At 41.7% G+C, this 18283-nt stretch overlaps 1 protein-coding gene across 1 annotated transcript in view; it reads right to left on the reverse strand.

The window, feature by feature from the left end:
* LOC105192086 (receptor-type guanylate cyclase Gyc76C) overlaps positions 1–16912 on the reverse strand; it is a 187916-nt gene extending 171004 nt beyond the window's left edge. The window contains exon 1 of the mRNA XM_019845515.2: positions 16016–16912. The gene's annotated coding sequence lies outside the window, so the exon portion shown is untranslated. The remainder of the gene's footprint in view (positions 1–16015) is intronic.
* Positions 16913–18283: the final 1371 nt, after the last annotated feature.

An 18283-nucleotide genomic window follows, 5' to 3' on the forward strand; every position in this document is an offset into this window, starting at 1 on the left:
CCTAACAGAATCTCTCTCGTATGCAAGCGAATTTTCAATTTTGATTCCTGAGGAACGGAAGGTATCGGCTATCGTATAACTGGAATTCGTTTACATCACCGAATAACTTTCTGCGTGTAGCCGCTGATGTCACATGCAACATCCAACATCGATCGCGGCGGTTATAAACGGTCGGTCGAAGCGTGCGAGAGAGCGCGGTCGCTGGAAAAAAAACAGCCATATCTCACGGCATTTTATACTCTCCCATATTTCAGCAATCCCACTGGCTGCTCGGACGAGGCGGCGCGCAATTATGTCATTATAACGTAAATCAAGCGGGCGAATATATTTATTGCCACGGGATACGCGTCGGATTGTCGACATTCTCGAGTAAGCGGTACCGCGCCGTGCGCGAAAAAAGGCGCGGGAAGCACCGTAAAGCTTACGCTACTTTCTTCGCAATATTTCGCGTCTCTACTGCGCCAAGTTGAGAGGCTCGACCCCCGAAGACCCAACGTATCGCCGATGACACAACGCGAGTTTCGTACCCGATCGAAATAGAGTTTGTAGGAATTCAATCGCGATGTAACAGTGTTCTCATTCACCGAGAAGGATATTTCTCACGACCGATCATCTGAGCCGAACAATTATCCGGAACTTGCACCGAGCTCAAACACGTCGAATATTGCGCAACGAGAGCTCGTAATAACACCAGACGTGGGCGTGTGCGCTGCATTCTTGGCAAAAACGCGGATATGTAGTATACTATGTGCCGCATTCAAAAGTCTGTTTCTGCACAGTGGGAGAAAGAGAGAGAGAGAGAGAGAGAGAGAGAGAGAGAGAGAGAGAGAGAGAGAGAAAGAGAGAGAGAGAGAAAGAGAGACACACACACACACACACACAGAGAGAGAGAGAGAGAGAGAGAGAGAGACAGAGAGAGAGTTAAGTACATCTGCAGCTCTTTAATCGTGGCCTGAATGAAAGGAACATCATGATCACAGCCGAGACAACCATATTCGTAATCACGCGCCGCCACGGTAAGTGCATCGTCGTCGAGTACATATGAGTGGCACTCGTTACTTAATGCTTGCTTATGTGACGTATTAACTCGTCAGTCATTACTCAACCGCCCTTATGAGATACAACACACAGCAGCCACTTTGAGCTTCTACGAGATCGGCTGGCAAGATGCAACGTTTGCGTCTCTTCCTCTTCCTCTCCCTCTCTCTCTCTCCTCTCTCTCTCTCTCTCTCTCTCTCTCTCTCTCTCTCTCTCTCTCTCTCTCTCTCTCTCTCTGCACGTCGTCTATTTAATCCTTAAAGGCTACCATAAAATTTCACTCCACGCGAGTTTTGTTTCGTTTTCATTGAATGTTAAATTATCCGATGCAAACAGTAAGTTTTTTACTTTTCATCTAATATTCAACAGAGGAGAAGGTGGTATCACGGCCCCCCATTCATATTTTGTACAATAGCTTTGTCAATAACAAATATTTCAAAGTGAGAACCGAATGATTACATCTGTCAGTATTATTTAATCGCTTATAGACTCAAATTTACGTATTTATTTAGGAAGTTATTTATAAAAGTGTGGTAACACAGCATAATGTGTCGGCGAGAAAATGGGGTGGTAATGTGGCCTTCCACTAAAACTGATACAAAAAACAGATTTTGTTTAAAACGATACAAAGTTCTAGTTACGGAATTATATATTTATTCAAATTAAACTCTTAGGAGAGGAATAATAATGAATATAACTGCGAATTTTTAACGTGGATATTGACTCATTTGTTAGGAAATACAATCTGCCAGAAAGACAGCAATGTAGTGCAACAGTGGATTACAGATTAGAATCGACTTATCGAATAATTACTTTGGTACAAAAACTTCGAAAAAGTATTTATCAGCACTCTTATGGGGCCACATTAGCAAAGTGTCATGTTGCTTCATTTAACTTTGCATAACTTAAAAAATGTACAGCCTAATAAAATGTCAAGTAACAAATAAAACACTCAATTGTACATACATTCGTGTAACAAGACGCCCCAGTTTAAAAATAATGAGAAAACATGTCTAATTAAATGCTAAAATATACCGTGAGAAAAACATTTCGAAATGCTCGAAAGTAAAAATGCGTTGTAAAAAATGCTAGCTATTATGTATTGATATATTAGCATTACTACGTTAACGACAATCTACTAAACTACTAAATAAATAATTCCGTAAGTAATAACTGAAATTCGCTAGCTAATAACGGAGATATTAAAATCATTTTCCTCTCTAATACTAAAACATTCAATTGCATTTGCCTGATTTTTCTTATTTCTAAAACAAAAAAAATATATACCGGGGTGAAATTTCATTCATGACAGCATTAACGTGATTTTTTTTGGTGGCAGTTTCTGAGGGTTAAAAGGAACGTATCGAGGATAGGGTTGCCAGATGGCCGGGATTTCCGGGAATGTCCCGAAATTGATAAGCTTGTCCTGGAAAATTAAAATTTCAACAAAATCATAATCATAACATTCATGTTTCTAACTGATACCAAAAAGAAACCTGAGAGCAGTTATCGTGATTTATAGGGTCGGAAAATTCGATGTGCCACCTAAGAAAATTGATGTCGACTAAGCCATTCGCATAGTAAAAAAAGAAAAAAATATAACTTCTCTATATTGGTACTTAATTCACGCATTTGTTGCGAGTACACAGTAGCATCTCTTAGCCGTCGAATCCCCCCTATTTCTAAAATTTAACCCTTTGAGGCATAATGGTAAAGTATACTTACCACCTATTTATTCTCACATTTTCATGAAATATTTCACATTTGAAGGATTCTTATCGGGTTTTTTGCGTTTCTAGCTTCTTACATGATATGGGAACATACATGAAAGGTTGAAAAGTATTTTGTATAAGTTTTTCATTTATTATAAATAAACAAAATGTGAAAAATATACATTTTTACAGAAAAAAATCATTTTCCACGAACTATGAGTGAATTTTTTGTTCAAAATCAAGATTTGGGGGTTTTTTGAATCGCTGATTACGAATTTGAGGCCCAAATTCCAAAATTAATTTTCCAAGATGGCGGATCATAGAATTTTTATTAAATTAGTTAAAATTGTACTCTGGTTAGTTTTTGAGGTCGCTGATTACGAATCTGAGGTCCACATTCTAAAATTCATTTTCCAAGATGGCGTATCATAGAATGTACATAAAATTATCTGAAATTGTACTCTGGTTAGTTTTTGAGCTGACTGATTACGAATCTGAGGTCGAATTCTAAAATTTGTTTTCCAAGATGGCGGATCATACAATTTTTATATGATTGGCTGAAATTGTACTTTGATTAGCTTTCAAGGTCGCTAATTACGAACCACTGATGTCACCGAAATTATCGCGATTTTTCATATCTCTGACCGCCATCTTGAATTTTGAACATCTGATAACGGATTCGTAATCAGTGACTTCAAAAACCCCACAATACCCATTGTCACCGAAATTATCGCGATTTTTCATTTTTGCGTCCGCCATCTTGAATTTCGAAAATCTGATAACGGATTCATCATCAGCGACCCCAGAAACCCCCGTATATAAATTTTCATGCGATTCGGATTTTCTGAAAAATACGTGCCTCAAAGGGTTAACTAAAATTCTCCACCAACCTATTTTTCAAACTGTCACGAAGAAAGTGTCCCGGAAATAGTCATTTTGCATTTGGCAAGCCTAATCGAGGAATATCGGTGAGAAGCACAAATCGCACACTCTCGATGCGCGCGATGCCGCGTGTAATCGCGAGATCGCGAGCGGATGCTGCAATTATTTTTCCTCGACGCGGTGTAAGCGCGCGCGCATGTCGGAAAAGCAACACGGCGGATGCGCAAATCCTATCTTAGAGCGGTGTTGTTTTGGGCACACACACGCTACCTCGCGCACGAGGTGTGCATACGTGACGTCGCGAGGTTATGATATCGCGGAAATGTCGAGCGCGAACGAATGCGCGAATATTAAACGACCGTGACTACGAGTGTTGCGTAATCGCGCAAAACACGCGCGCGCATGCAGCCATCGGTTCGATTACGTCAAAATAACGCCTTTTCCCGCGCTATTTTTTCTCGCCCCCCCCCCTCCTGCCTCCTGCTCCCGTCGCCACGTCCGCGTTCTCTTGTTGCTTTCGCCGCTTCTGATACACTTTAGCGCGTCCTCGGCGCGTCGCGCGCGAGCAGCGAAGCAATGGGCGAATATTTCTTTCATTCCGCATACGTGCGCTACGTTCGGTGAATAAATTTTGTCCTCAAAGTCGGCGTCTCCCGCGTCTGCCCGACGCGCGATCCGAGCATTCCGACGCGCACGCATATATTAAGCATATCCAGAAAAGCCTCTCTCCCTCTCTCTCTGCCGTTTTGTGTGAAAAATTGGACTACTAACGTTGAATGTAATTTCACTGACACTGAATGTAGCAGCAGGTTCAATCCGCAGATTCAATCCGGGTCAATTTGGGATTCGTCTCGACTGCGATTCCTCGGATCCTCGTCATTTAAAGAAAGAAACTGGCCTCTGGATGCGCGAGGCACATCCTCAAGGCACTCATCAGCCGGAGCAAACTTTTGAGAGCGGTGATTAGCAGCTCGTTTCTTCTCCGAACGCCATGCGAATAGCCTTCGACGAGCCTCTGGATGTTTTGGAACCGCGTTTGAACTAGCACAATTAACACGCACGAATAATTCGTTTCTGGTTAGCCGCATTATGCGGGTGAAAAGTATACACAGACCGATGTTTACCGCTCCGAATGTGATAATTGACTCGATCATACAAATTCCCAGAACTGTGGCCGACAGAAATCGGCAAGAACTTTTCTGGGTACCTGATGTAATGATAAAAAAAGAAAACAGCTCCACGAATTCCCGTAGAGTAAGTCCGAAATTTGTTGTTACATAAATTACAATTGCAGAAAATTCTGTTTCGCTGACAAGAAGAACCATTCGCATCAACAATGCTGCTTTCGACTGATGGAACTTAAATTTTCCATCTCGAAAATATAATTATTGCAGCGAAGTATTCGACTATTCTGACAGAAGGCGTGGAACTATATCGTATGCCTGTAAGTTCGAGATAGATGGTTAATTGCTATAATTTTGTTAATATATGCTAGGCGTCAGCACTGATCGGTCAATACCACGAGTGTGTTTCATCCTGATGCCCAGAAACACTGCTATTGTGAGTAAATAAATGTTTTATGTTTCTAGTAACCCCCAAAACGTTTCACACGTCGGAATAATATCGGGCGAATACAGTTCATTTTGAATTAAAACATTAGACTCGGGCTTAAACGACTAAAAAAAACATCGTACTTTCATTTAATTTCGAAATTCGTCACCGAGACTACGTTTCACGCGGTATACGCATTTTTACACGAGCTCTCCAAACGGGGATAGATGGTCCATTTTTTTCAAGATTAGATGGGCAGCCTACTTGGCAAGAAACAGCAAGCAATGAGCATCGGATTGGCATTTTCTATATATATACGAGTATATATATATATATATATATATGTACAGGATGTCCCATTTTAAAAAACGCACTTCGATAGTTCTTCAACGAAACATTTTCAGCAAAAATGTTTCGGACAAAAGTTGTATGATTTCGAAAGGGACATAAAACAACTATAGTATTTTTTTGTTTACAAATAGCACCGCTTTCGAGATATTCACTGATCATTACTTTTCTTAAACAGAAACTCAAATTTGTTATTACACCGTCTTTTTCTACCAATTAATTTAAACAACTTTTGTCTGAAACATTTTTTTATTTGCCTAATATTTTTCGAGATATATAAGGAAAACTTGATAACTTTTTCAATATTTCACGATATCTCGCTAACTATTTGTCGGAAGAAAAAGTGGTACTAGACTTTTTTGCTCTCTACTTGGTCTCAAAAAAAAATATATTGTTACAATAGCGCCCTGACTTTTGTTAAATTATTGACTTTTGGAAATTTCAAAATCATCTAATGGTGCCATTCGTAAACAAAATAGTATAGTTGTTTTATGTCCCCCTTGAAATCATACAACTTTTGTCCGAAACATTTTTGCTGAAAGTGCTTCGTTGAAAAATTATCGAGGTGCGCTTTTTAAAATGAGACATCCCGTATATCTATTCGACTGTCATTTTTCCCGGGTACCGGACATTAAATGTCAAACATGTCAACATTGATCGGGCAATCGGAGTTGGATGTACCACGAATAGGTATGTTTCTTCCTGATACACAAAAACACTATTATTGGCCGTTTTCCAGCTATAACACGCTAAATTGCACTGTGCTACATAAAGTATTTGTTGGAACGTAGTTTAGTTTCTTTGTGTAACACCAGAGTGCAGTTACGGTTTGTCATTCTTATTTTTATGAGTATCTTACAGATCTATATAATAAGCATGTAATTCTAAAGCAATTAAAGGAATAAGTATTTTTCAAAAAATCCATTACATTATTGCATTGTTTACATACAAACAGTTCTGGAAGGAAGTAGAAGAAGAATAATATATGAAGAAATTTATTTTAACAAGATATGTAAATAAAAAATGTCTTAATTATTTTTTTATATTTATCTTCAACTTCCGTTACAGGTTCCATTATGTTTCTTCGTATAAATCAGTACAATATATAAATACAATAACAATATATAACAACATATATATATACTGTAGGTTACGTTCACACTAATTAAATATATTTATTATTGTAAATTATATTCGTACTAAAGAAATAAAAAGAGTTACCATCTGTTACGTACAATATTTCGTAATATTGGTAGCATCGATATGATTTACACGCTGCAACTCAGACTTTTGCTGTGTAGAGCAGTGTAATACTGTGTCATTGTTGGAACATTCTGTGTTGGACACAATGTTACACTGTGTCCTCTGTGATCCTTGCTGGAAAACGGCCATTATAAGTACATAAATGTTTTAAGTTTCTAATAATATCCAAAATGTTTCACATGTCGGAATAATACTTTGCGAATACGATTTATTTTGAGTTACATCAGACCTATGCTTAAATGACTAAAAAAACATTGTATTTAACCTAAAAATTCATTACCGAAATGACGTATGCCCAATTATCCCCTGACATATAACCATCTAACCTGGACAGCTGGCCATCTAGCCCTCACAGAATATTTTTAATATTACGTTATTATTGGCGTCTCACGAATTTTTTTTTCACGAAAACTCTTCTGTACCTTAAACATTATCCTCTACTGAATGTGTTAATATGTTGTGGACCATTTATTGCATTAATACAAATGTGTTATTTCCAATTAAAAAAAAACTATGTCCATCTATCCCGGACTTCCCCTATATCTGCGGCGACTCACGCGCGTGCGACCTGAACTTCCCGCCGCGCGCGAGGAACTCGCGCGAGCGCGTGTCCTCGCAGCGGATGTTCGGTATCGAATCGAATCGAGTCCGATGATGAAGCGTCGCCGTTGATCGCGGTCCCGCGGGAGCTTAATGAGAAATCTGTCATTCTGGCGGTAATCGACGACGCAACTGTCATCGTCGCTCGCACCGACAGATTATCTCGGGGAAGAGATACTGCTATTATTCCTATTTTCCTCCTCAATTTTCCCCCCCACGGTATCCCACCAGTTTGTTTTCCCTTTCCAATTAACGGATATTAATAGACAGCGACGACGGAAACACCGTTACGCAAGATTACGCCCGCGACCGTTTGTCCTGTTCGCGATTTGTATGAACCGCGCTGGGAGCGTAATCGTAGGACGTAATTCGAACGGACAAGCATCGACTGCGAACGAGCGCGCGGCGAATTCCGCGCGGCTCGCCGCGATGGGAATAACATAGGTTAATCGGCTAATTTCAGCGCTCGGGCCGCGCGTATGCGCCTAATTATGGCCGTTAACCGCGGGGATCACTTAACTTGATTGATTAATTAGAAAGCACGAGTTTTTCCCGGCCGCGCGTCACGCTCGGAGAGATTGATGGTCGGTTAGCGCATTTTCGATTTCGCTCGGCCGAACGGACGAATGAACGACGCTCGTTCGCTCGTTCGCTCGCTCGCTCGCTCGGACGGTGCTCACAGAGTTGCTAGATTTGTGAGTTGCTAGGGAACTTTGATGAGCAAAAAAAAACAGGTCGTCGGGCGAAAGGTGTCTGTCATTTTTCCGAACACTGATTTTCAACTGTGTATATTATATACAGGATGTTTCAAAAAAGAGTTTAGCGCTTTAACCCTTTGAGGCATAGTGGTAAGTATACTATTTATTCTCACATTTTCATGAAATGTTTCATATTTGAGGGATTCTTGTCGGGTTTTTTGCGTTCTTTAGCTTCTTATATGACATAGGAACATACATGTAAGGTTAAAAAGTGTTTCGCATAAGTTGTCCATTTATTCTAAATAAACAAAGTGTGAAAAATATACATTTTTACAGAAAAAAATCATTTTCCACGAACCATGTGTGAATTTTTTGCTCAAAATCAAGATTTGGGGATGTTTTGAGTCGCTGATTACGAATCTGAGGTCCCAATTCCAAAATTAATTTTCCAAGATGGCGGATTCAAGACGGCGAATCATAAATTTTTATTAAATTAGCTAAAATTGTACTCTGGTTAGTTTTTGAGGTCGCTGATTACGAATCTGAGGTCCACACTTTAAAATTCATTTTTCAAGATGGCGGATCATAAAATTTTTATGATTGGCTGAAATTGTACCTTGGTTAGTTTTCAAGGTCGCTGATTACGAATCCGACGTCCAAAACTTATTGTTCAAGATTGCAGATGCAAGTTGGCGGATCATGGAATTCTAATATATCTACCTGACATTGTTTTCCGGTTAGTTAATTTTTCATATTTGTGGCCGCCATCTTGAGTTTTGAAAATCTGATAACGGATTCGTTATCAGCGACTCCAAAAACCCCACAATACCCATTGTCACCGAAATTATCGCAATTTTCATTTTTGCCTCCACCATCTTGGATCCGCCAGCTTGAATCTCGAAAATCTGATAACGGATTCGTCATCAGGGACTCTAGAAACCCCGTATATAAATTTTCATGTGATTCGGATTTTCTGAAAAATACGTGCCACAAAGGGTTAAGAGCAGACGGTATTCACAAAGTGGAAGACAAAAGTCCGAATAACGTGAGTCGAAAAATTAATATCGTCAAAGTTATGAATTATTTATTTTAATTAAAGCTAGTGCTCACTCGCTTCTGATGTAATTTGCCTGTGTCATCAGGGAATTCCTAAAAAAAGTCTCTTCACTCTTGCTCGAAATGTAAACAAACATCTATTTTCTTCCTTATTTATACGCGTCACCAAGCAATTGTCAGTCGCGTATCCTCATGAATAGTAAAAGTTGCAGAAAGCTATTAACAAAGTATGGCAAGAATGATGTATTATTTTAATGAAGAAATGGCAGAAGTGCATTTCACATATGGCCGTGCACCAAAAGCGAGCAAGTCACTTGCTTTGTGTAAAATAAATAATTGCTCATAACTCCGGCGAGATTAAATTTTCGAACCATGTTAGGACTAGTTTTTCCTCCATTAACCCTCTTTCTTAAACATTTTATTGTACATCTTATATACAGGGTGTATAAGAACCCATTTTAAATGAACCATGCAAAAATCTCAAACAATATAAGAGATGCTAAGAAACATTTCAAAAGTTGTACAGTTCCAAAGAGGACATAAAATAACTATATCATTCTGTTTATAAATGGCGCCACTTCCGAGATATTCACTGATCGTTACTTTTCTTAAATGGAAACCTTAATCTTTCATTATATCATCTTTCTCTACTAATTAGTTTTGACAACTTTTGTGTCTGAAACATTTGTTTATTTGCCTAATATTTTTTTAGATATTTCAGGAAAACTTGATAACCTTTTCAATACTTAACCTACGGTATCTCGCTAATTATTTGTCGGAAGAAAAATGGTACTAGACTTTCTTAATCTACTTGGTCTCAAGAATGTATTATTACAATAGCGCCGCAACTTTTGTTAATTTGATGATTTTGAAATTTTTTAAGGTTCCAGTAAGAATCGCAAAATAACATTCCCGAATTTGACTGATGTCGCCATTTTTCGGCTAATTAATAGATATAGTACTAGAGACTGTTTGCTACACTATCATGTCAACCATGTCAACATGGTTATGTCTGTATTTTAAGATAACCTTAGCCGAAATAGAATGTATGCTAAAGTGTCTAATAGCGCTGCAAGTATCCTCAGGGAAAGCTGATAACACGGCGACGAATAGCCGCCAGAAAGAAACAAAACGATGGCGAGGCATCGAAGAAATAAATAAAAATTAATTACTCATCTAACTTGTTTCCTTCATCACAAACACCCTGCTTTGGAAAGTAAATCTCGCGCCTGCTTCTGGTATTTGCCGAAAAGTCGCCAACCTAACCTTTTTGATGTTATTAGTTATCAGAAATCCGACTAACCAGAGTGCCGACATCACCGACTTTATCCCGAGTTTGCCGCTAAAGTGATCGGAAATGGCGTCTGTTAGCTACAGACCCAGATTAACCACGACTATTTATCGCATACGAAATTGTAAAAATAAAAATAACAATGGCGACTATACCAGCAAATCCTGAAAAGTGAGCATTATTAAATGGCGTTCCGTCATTTTCGATCGTATTAGAAACTGGACCACTCAAACGATAAGACTAATTAACTAAGGGCCTGTACACATGACAAACGCGCACGTTTCATCGCGCTGAAAATCGATCGTCGCCCGCGCAGAGCAATCGTAAAGTCACTAGATTTAAATCTAGTGACTTTAATTAAATTAATTTAATTAAATTAAATCCAGGGACTTTAAACGATCGGGTCGGTTATAGCACGCGCGCCGTTGACCACCCTGCCCCCTCCCCCTCTCCCTCTCACGCTCGTAACGATCCTGAAATAGTATGCAAGAGAGAATTACTGTCCGATCGGCGTGGCCGGCCGAGAATGTTTATCGTGACAACCTTTGATCCGCGTCGCGAGCGCGAAATTGATTTCCTCGACTTCGCATGGCGGTCGCCGCTGCTCTCTCGATCTCTGCCGCAAGAGACTCTTCGAGATAGTCGAACGCGAGAGTTATATATATACGTATTTCCTTACGCGGCGGGTGCCAACGGTGGGAGAATTGGAATTTCCAGCTTGAACCAGCAAGTGAGAACGGAAAGTGTCGACGACCGAACGAAAAGGCCGCAAGCCGTGAGCAATACGACCAACTACGTATATTCGATGATTCTTGTATTAATCGACTGTGATTGGTCAACTTGCTCATGTGCTAAAGCAAGATTGTGGACCAGGACTAAGCCCCGATCTACAATAGGTGATTTAAGCTTTAACCTATAAGAGATTAACCAATTACGAATGTGAGCCGACAAAATAACCGACTGCGATAAGTTAATTTCTTGAATTTCTACGGCTTGACGCTTAAATCACCATTGCAGACCGAGACTTAGCTGTTGATGACGGAAATATCCGCGGAAAGGAAAGTAAAAGAATTACGAAATTACGGACACGGAATTTGAGAATGACATGAGAGATGCCAGAGAAATAACGAATCGCGATGGCACAAATTTTCCTTTCCACGGATTCTTCTGTCATTGACCGCGTCCGGCAGAGGAAAAAGCAGCTTACTGAGTGCTTAATGATTATTATCTATGACTGGAGTATTCTTTTAGATCTTTGATGGATCCAGGAGAACGGACCAATCAGGAGCGATAATCGCTGAGTAAACAGCTTTTCCCGCTGAACGCGGCCATTGACAGCGTGGACCGCTTTTCCCTCCGCGGATATTTCCGTCATTAACAGCTAGGGGGTTAAACGAGGCATAAAGTCGCCCCGAGTGAAGACGAGTGTGAACGGGGCAAACGGATAAGACGCGCGCTCGCGTAATCACGCTCGAGTGTAAATCACTGGCGGGCACAATACGCGAGGTTTATCGCGCGGCGCGTATTAATGAGTTTGTTTTCGAACGCGACGCTCGGCACCGCCGCGACTCGCGAGGAGCGTTTCTTATTCCTTTTCGGCGTTCGTGAGCACACGCGCGACGGAATTTATCGAGGTACACGGTGAGATTTATGCGCGGCCGTTTCGTCAGCGAAGATCCCTCCAGCGCAGTGCCGGACATGAATGAAGTGCCGCCGCGTTCCTCCGCGGTCGGCCCTTCGCGAAAAAATCGAGCTGACTCAGAGAGATCCGCGTGATCGTATACGCGCGAGAACCACGTGTGTGCTACCGAGAAAAATCCATTTCTCGCGAATCGACCGGCCGGCTGCGGCGGATAACGAAGACCGACCAACGAAGCCGCGCCTTGAAATATTAGATGTTCCGGTTAGTTTTGAGGGCTTAATATACAGGGTGACTCATTTTAAAGTTTCCGCTAAAATATCTCTTTAGAAAAGCATTTAAGAAAAAAATGTTTCAGACAAAAGTTGCTTGGTTTGAAGGGAGACACAAGACAGCGATAGCATTTTGTTTATAGATGGCGCCACTTTCAAGATATTCACTGATCATCGATTTTCTTAAACGGAAAATCCAAATCTTTTATTATATTATCTTTTTCTACCGATTAATTTGAACAACTTTTGTCGGAAACATTTTTTTTATTTGCCTAATATTCTTTGAGATATTTAAGAAAAACTTGGTAACTTTTTCAACATTTAACTTGCAATATCTCGCTAAATACGTCGAAAAGAACTAGTATTAGACTCTTTTATTTTATTTAATCTTAAGAATATATTGCTATAATAGTGCCCTAACTTTCGTTATCGACCTTTGGAAATTTCAAAATTATCAAATTAATCAAATCGAATAAAAATTTCTAGTATCAATTTTTCTTCCGACAAATAGCGAGATATCGTAAGCTGAATGTTGAAAGTTGCCAAGTTTTCCTTAAATATTTCAAAAAATATTGGGCAAAAAAAATATGTTTCAAAGGTTGTTCAACATTAATTGGTAGAAAAAGATGATACAATAAAAAAATTAGAATTTCCATTTAAGAAAATTGATGATCAGTGAATATCTCGAAAGCGGCGCCATTTGTAAACAAAATGATATCGCTATCTTATGTCCCCCTTTAAACTAAGCAACTTTTGTCTGAAACATTTTTATTTCTTGAATGCTTTCCTGAAGAGATATTTTAGTGGAAACTTTGAAATACACCATGTAGATGGCTATAGCTATAAATATACTAGAGATATTTTGAAAATTGGTACGCCATTTTAAAGCTTGGACATTTTTATAAATAATTTGACACATGGCATGTGCATTCGTGAACATAACATTTTGAAAATGCGTTTGAAAATGGAACCTGGTAAAGAACATTTTCGACATTTACTGCTTTATCGTTTCGATTCGAAGAAAATGACTGCTGAAGCTCACTAATTCGTCTCAGAAACTTATTCCGATTTTTCTCCATCGGTTAAGATATACTAGTACTGGTATTGATGATTTTCGTCGTATTGATGATTTCGATTTGAAAGACAAAGAACGTTCAGATCGACCAAAAATGTTTGAAGATGCCGAATTGCAAGCATTATTGGATGAAGACTTAGCTCAAACGCTTCAAGAACTAGCTGCAGCATTAAATGTTGATAAATTAACCGTTTCAAATCATTTACACACAATGAAAAAGATTCATAAAGAAGGCAAATGGAAAGCCATATGCATTGTCTGAATTGACTATTCAAAATCGTTTAACCATTTGCACTTCATTGCTTTCTCGTCACAGAAAGAAGCAGTTTCTGTATCAAATTATAACTGGACATGAAAAATGAATCTGTTATGATAATCCTAAGAGTAAAAAGTCGCGGATAAACCCTGGTCAATTATCGACATCGAGTCCAAAACATAATATCCACAGAAATCAGGATTTATTTTATTTAGGAATGTGTATTTGGTAGGACATGAAAAAGGCGTCGTGTTTTATAAGTTGCTGCAACCGAATAAAACAGTCATTGCTGTTATCAACAACAACAATTTGAATCGATTTGAATCATGCTTTAAACCAAAAACGTCCAATAGCTTGAAGAAAACGCAAAGTAATTTTGTTGCGTGACAATCGCTCGATCGCACGTTGCAAAAACAGTTAAGGATAAACATCATCGGCATTTCAATGGGAGGTCCTACCACATGCCGCCGCGTATTCACCAGACTGTGCTCCTTCCGATTACCATTTATTTTGATCCATACAGCACAGCCTTGCTCAAGTGCCAGCACTTCAAATCACACGAGGAGATACAAAAATGTCTCGATGAGTGGATTGCTTCGAAGGACGAATACTTCTTTTGTCGCGGAACTCACTTGTTGTCCGGAAAACGTTATAGCCAGCAATGGAAAATATTTCGAATAAAATATAATTTCACGTCTCCCAAAATTAAACGTGTCTCTTCTGCGGGAAAAATCCGTCAAAACTAACCGGAACACCTAAAAATAATAACGCGAGGGAAGCCGCGTATTTTCTTCGCGACGGCGCGAGCCGGCGCGGCGAGACGTCGCCTGTCTTTTCGCGCGAGAAATTCCGCAAGATGCGACAGCTCGCGCACTGCTGTGTACAACTGCAAACCTTGCTGTAATCTCGCTCTCCGAAAAGCCGGCGCGCGACACCCTCACGTTCCGCTCGGCAAATATCGGACGCTAATCGTCAAAGTGGTCAGCCCGATCGCGCTCAAGTCGAGAACGTCGACCGCGATCACGCATGAATCACGCGATTGTACGATGCTTTCTTTCTTTTTTGTTTCCGTTCTTTGCCCGCCTCGTGACGGCCGTAGTAATGTTTTCTGCATCTCATGTAACGAACTCTGAGACTGAGTTCAGCGCGCCATTGCAGCAGCAGCGAGTCGCCCGGCGCGCGGATATTTGATATACAATGCTCTTGCGATCAATGATAAGTCATCAATTTGCCCGCTTCACGTGGAGGATGCGACTCTAAAATGTCGCAAGACATCGCGCACCGATACATGCACGAGCATCCCGGATCTTCGACTCGATATTTAGAACGCGTTGCAGCCTCCGTAGAAAGAAAAAAGAACGTGAGTAAAAATCAACGCGATACAGCGCTAGTATTTTTTGCTCAATGCTAGATGGTATGTGTGTGGTGCGTGTGTGTGTGTGTTGGATTATAGCCCAGCCGCGACGATAACGAGGGACGCGATCTACCGCGGAACAGAGCGCTGCCGAGAGAAACGGGCGCGCGCGCGCGAGTACGAAAACGGGCCCGCGAACGGCCCGGAGAAAGACTCGGATGTTTCTTTCCCGCTCTCAGCCCCACGGAAAATTGAAGTCACGACTTTAATAATGACTTCTGCACGATAAGATAACGAGAGACGGCCGCGCGCGTTGTTCGTTCGCTGACGTTGAGAAGCAGGAGCGGCTTATTTATCGCCTGTCCGTGCTTACGAAGCGGGTCGAAAAACCGCTATCGCGCGGCTATTTCGTTCGTGGGAAGCTGCCGCTGCCGCTGCCGCTGCCGGGCGATCGGCGCGCGATCGATCGCTCGTCACTTATCGGAGATACCGCCGAATACACTGACCACCGCCGCCGACGAAGACGCGATGACGGACGAAGCGCGGGCGAATCGTCGCTCGCCGATGCTCGAAAATGTATCGGCCGCACACACGCGGAATATTCCTCCGAGGAATTTCCGCCTCGGCCGACGGCTGGCGTTCGTCCAATCGGCCGCGCGCGGGGAACGCGTCTCGCTCTTTCGCGCGTATATCGCGCTTATTCTTCGCGCGTCGCGTCGCGTCGCGTCGCGCCGGCCCGCGCAAGTGCGAGCGACGCGACTAGCGCGCGCGCGCGCGCGCGCGCGAGCGAGAGAGAGAGAGAGAGAGAGACGACGACGAGAAGCGAGAGAGAGAGAGAGAGAGAAAAAGCGAGAGCGAGAGAGAGAGAGAGAGAGAGAGAGAGAGAAGGAGAATGAGTCGCGAGCACAGACGACGAGAGGGGGGAGGGGGAGGGACGCGCGCGAGTAAGGGATCCTCCGGCGCAGTGCGTATTCCCTTACCTGTGACTCGTGGCCGTGTCCAGCATGGTAATCCCAGTCCTGCGGATGGATGGGGGGGCTACCTCGACATCCCCGCGCGTGAGAGACTCTCTCGTTGACCGATGGCGGAAAGTCGAGGAACTCTCTGCAGCGAGGCAGGCTCTCCACGGCGTCTCCCCCCTTGCCGAGGGAGGTCACACAGCACGAAGCCGCGCGCGACGCACAGTTCGCGAGAGGAGCGGAACGAGCCGAGAGAGGAGAGACCGCGCGCGGGTACTCTCTCGTACCAACGAAATCACACTCCACTGAGCCGTTAATCCGAGGGCGCGCGAGAGAGCGAGAGAAAGAGAGAGAGAGAGAGAGAGAGAGAGAGAGAGAGGGAGAGAACGCGGAAGGACGCCCGTGCTGGCGCGACGTAGACGCACCACTATTCGCTAGTCGGCGACAGAAACGGAGGAGGTCGGGGAGAGATCGCGCGTCTATGTGTGCGTGCGTATGCACGCGATTCGCTTCTCTCCCGTTTTCCGCGAGACTTTCGAAATAGCGAGGCACTCAGGCAGGCAGGCACGCACGCACGCGCGCGCGCGCGCGCGCGATCGCGGTCGCTGTTGCTGCTGCTGCTGTTGCTGTTGCTGTTGCTGCTGCTGCTTGCTTGCTTGCTTGCTTGCTGCTTGCTGTGCGTTTCGGCGCGACGATGAACACAAAGCGGCCGGACGAGAGCTCGCGCGAGAGCCTGAACGTGCGGACGTCGACGGCGGGAGACACGGCCTGAACGCAACCGTCTCGCTCTGCCGGCGCTTCTTTCCTCGCGGACTTCGCGACTCTCAACTAACTACTGCTCGCGTAGCCGTTCGCTCGCACTCGCTCGCTACTCTCGCACGAACAACCGCACGTAAGCAAAGACCGCAACATACTGAGCGAACACATGATTCCGGTGAGGCGTAGTGCCGCCACTCGGCCCGCAGGCGGCGCCACCGTGGCGATGCTCGAATCGGTCTCGATCGACGCTCTCGCTCGGAAAACGATCTATCGATTGCGATCGATCGCGACCCCTTTGAAACGTTACGCTGCGGGTAGACTTTTGTTGGCTTCGTGGCTCTTGTTGGATGTGGTTCTTGTTGCGCAACGGAACTGCGCGTAATTTTTGACTCTCGGGACCGCGCACGCGGTTATCCTCTCGTTTTCACTCTGCTTCACTTTTGCTTTGCTTTGACATTTTTATATCCGATTATCAGAGTTGAGAGGTAACTGGTTACTTGTAACGAAATTACTGTTACAGTTGTTTTTTTTTTCTTTTGGTGTACTGTAACTTAACTTCGTTCCGTTTTCTTCTATCTGTAACTTAACCTAGTTATATTTGTTTGATAACTAATAACTAATTTAATAGTTACTTTAATAATTACTTTCAAACTTATTAATAATATTTCAAACTTAAGTTTCTGGCAGACCAGCACGATAACGCGATGCTTGATATCCAATACAGTTATTCTGACTGTATTTCGAAAACGCGCTATTGCGTTATCTATCTTTATCGTTCATTAAAAAAACAAAGATAAAATAATGCAACAGTGTTGATATTCTCTTCTCCGAACGTAACCCGTATTTCTTTGAAAAAAATTGTCCGCCTATTGGACATTCCCGTCGCGCGTCGCCAGTCCTTATTTATTAACATAACCTGCGTAAACATAACCTGCATTTAGCGTAAAATGTGCTTCGTTGTGTGTTTCAATTGTATACAAAAGTATTCAAGCAATGGATAAAACATCTCGATCTTTGGAGAAGGATTGTAAAATGCCATGTCTATTAAAAAATATTCGAATTATAGCAAAAATTTGGAAACCAGAATAACTGAGCATTTCTTTGCAAAACGCTGGCAAAAAATTATTCATGCAAGTAGAACTTCAACTGCAAACTCAAGAAAGCATATGAGTGTAAGTCTTTATTTATAAAATATTAATATATATATTTTAGTGAAGAAATCTAATTTTGATATTAAGATTATTTTTAGTATTTTTAGTATTTATTATCTTCATTAAATTCATTCACTTATAATTGTTATTAATAGTCTTAAAGAATAAATATAAATTGCTTATTTAAATGAGTGAATCTGATCTGTGAAAATTATATATAATATAAGGAATATATAATAATCAACAAACCATTTTTATACAAAATTGAAGAAATTGACACAATTACGAAATTGAAAATAATAGCACAATTATTGTAAAAAGGTAATTGAAAAATAGCGACTCGTTACTTTCTAAATAACCTTAGCTGTAACATGTTATT

The sequence above is a fragment of the Harpegnathos saltator genome, unplaced genomic scaffold, assembly GCF_003227715.2.
Source record: "Harpegnathos saltator strain DR-91 unplaced genomic scaffold, Hsal_v8.6 scaffold677, whole genome shotgun sequence".
Lineage (NCBI taxonomy): Eukaryota > Metazoa > Arthropoda > Insecta > Hymenoptera > Formicidae > Harpegnathos > Harpegnathos saltator.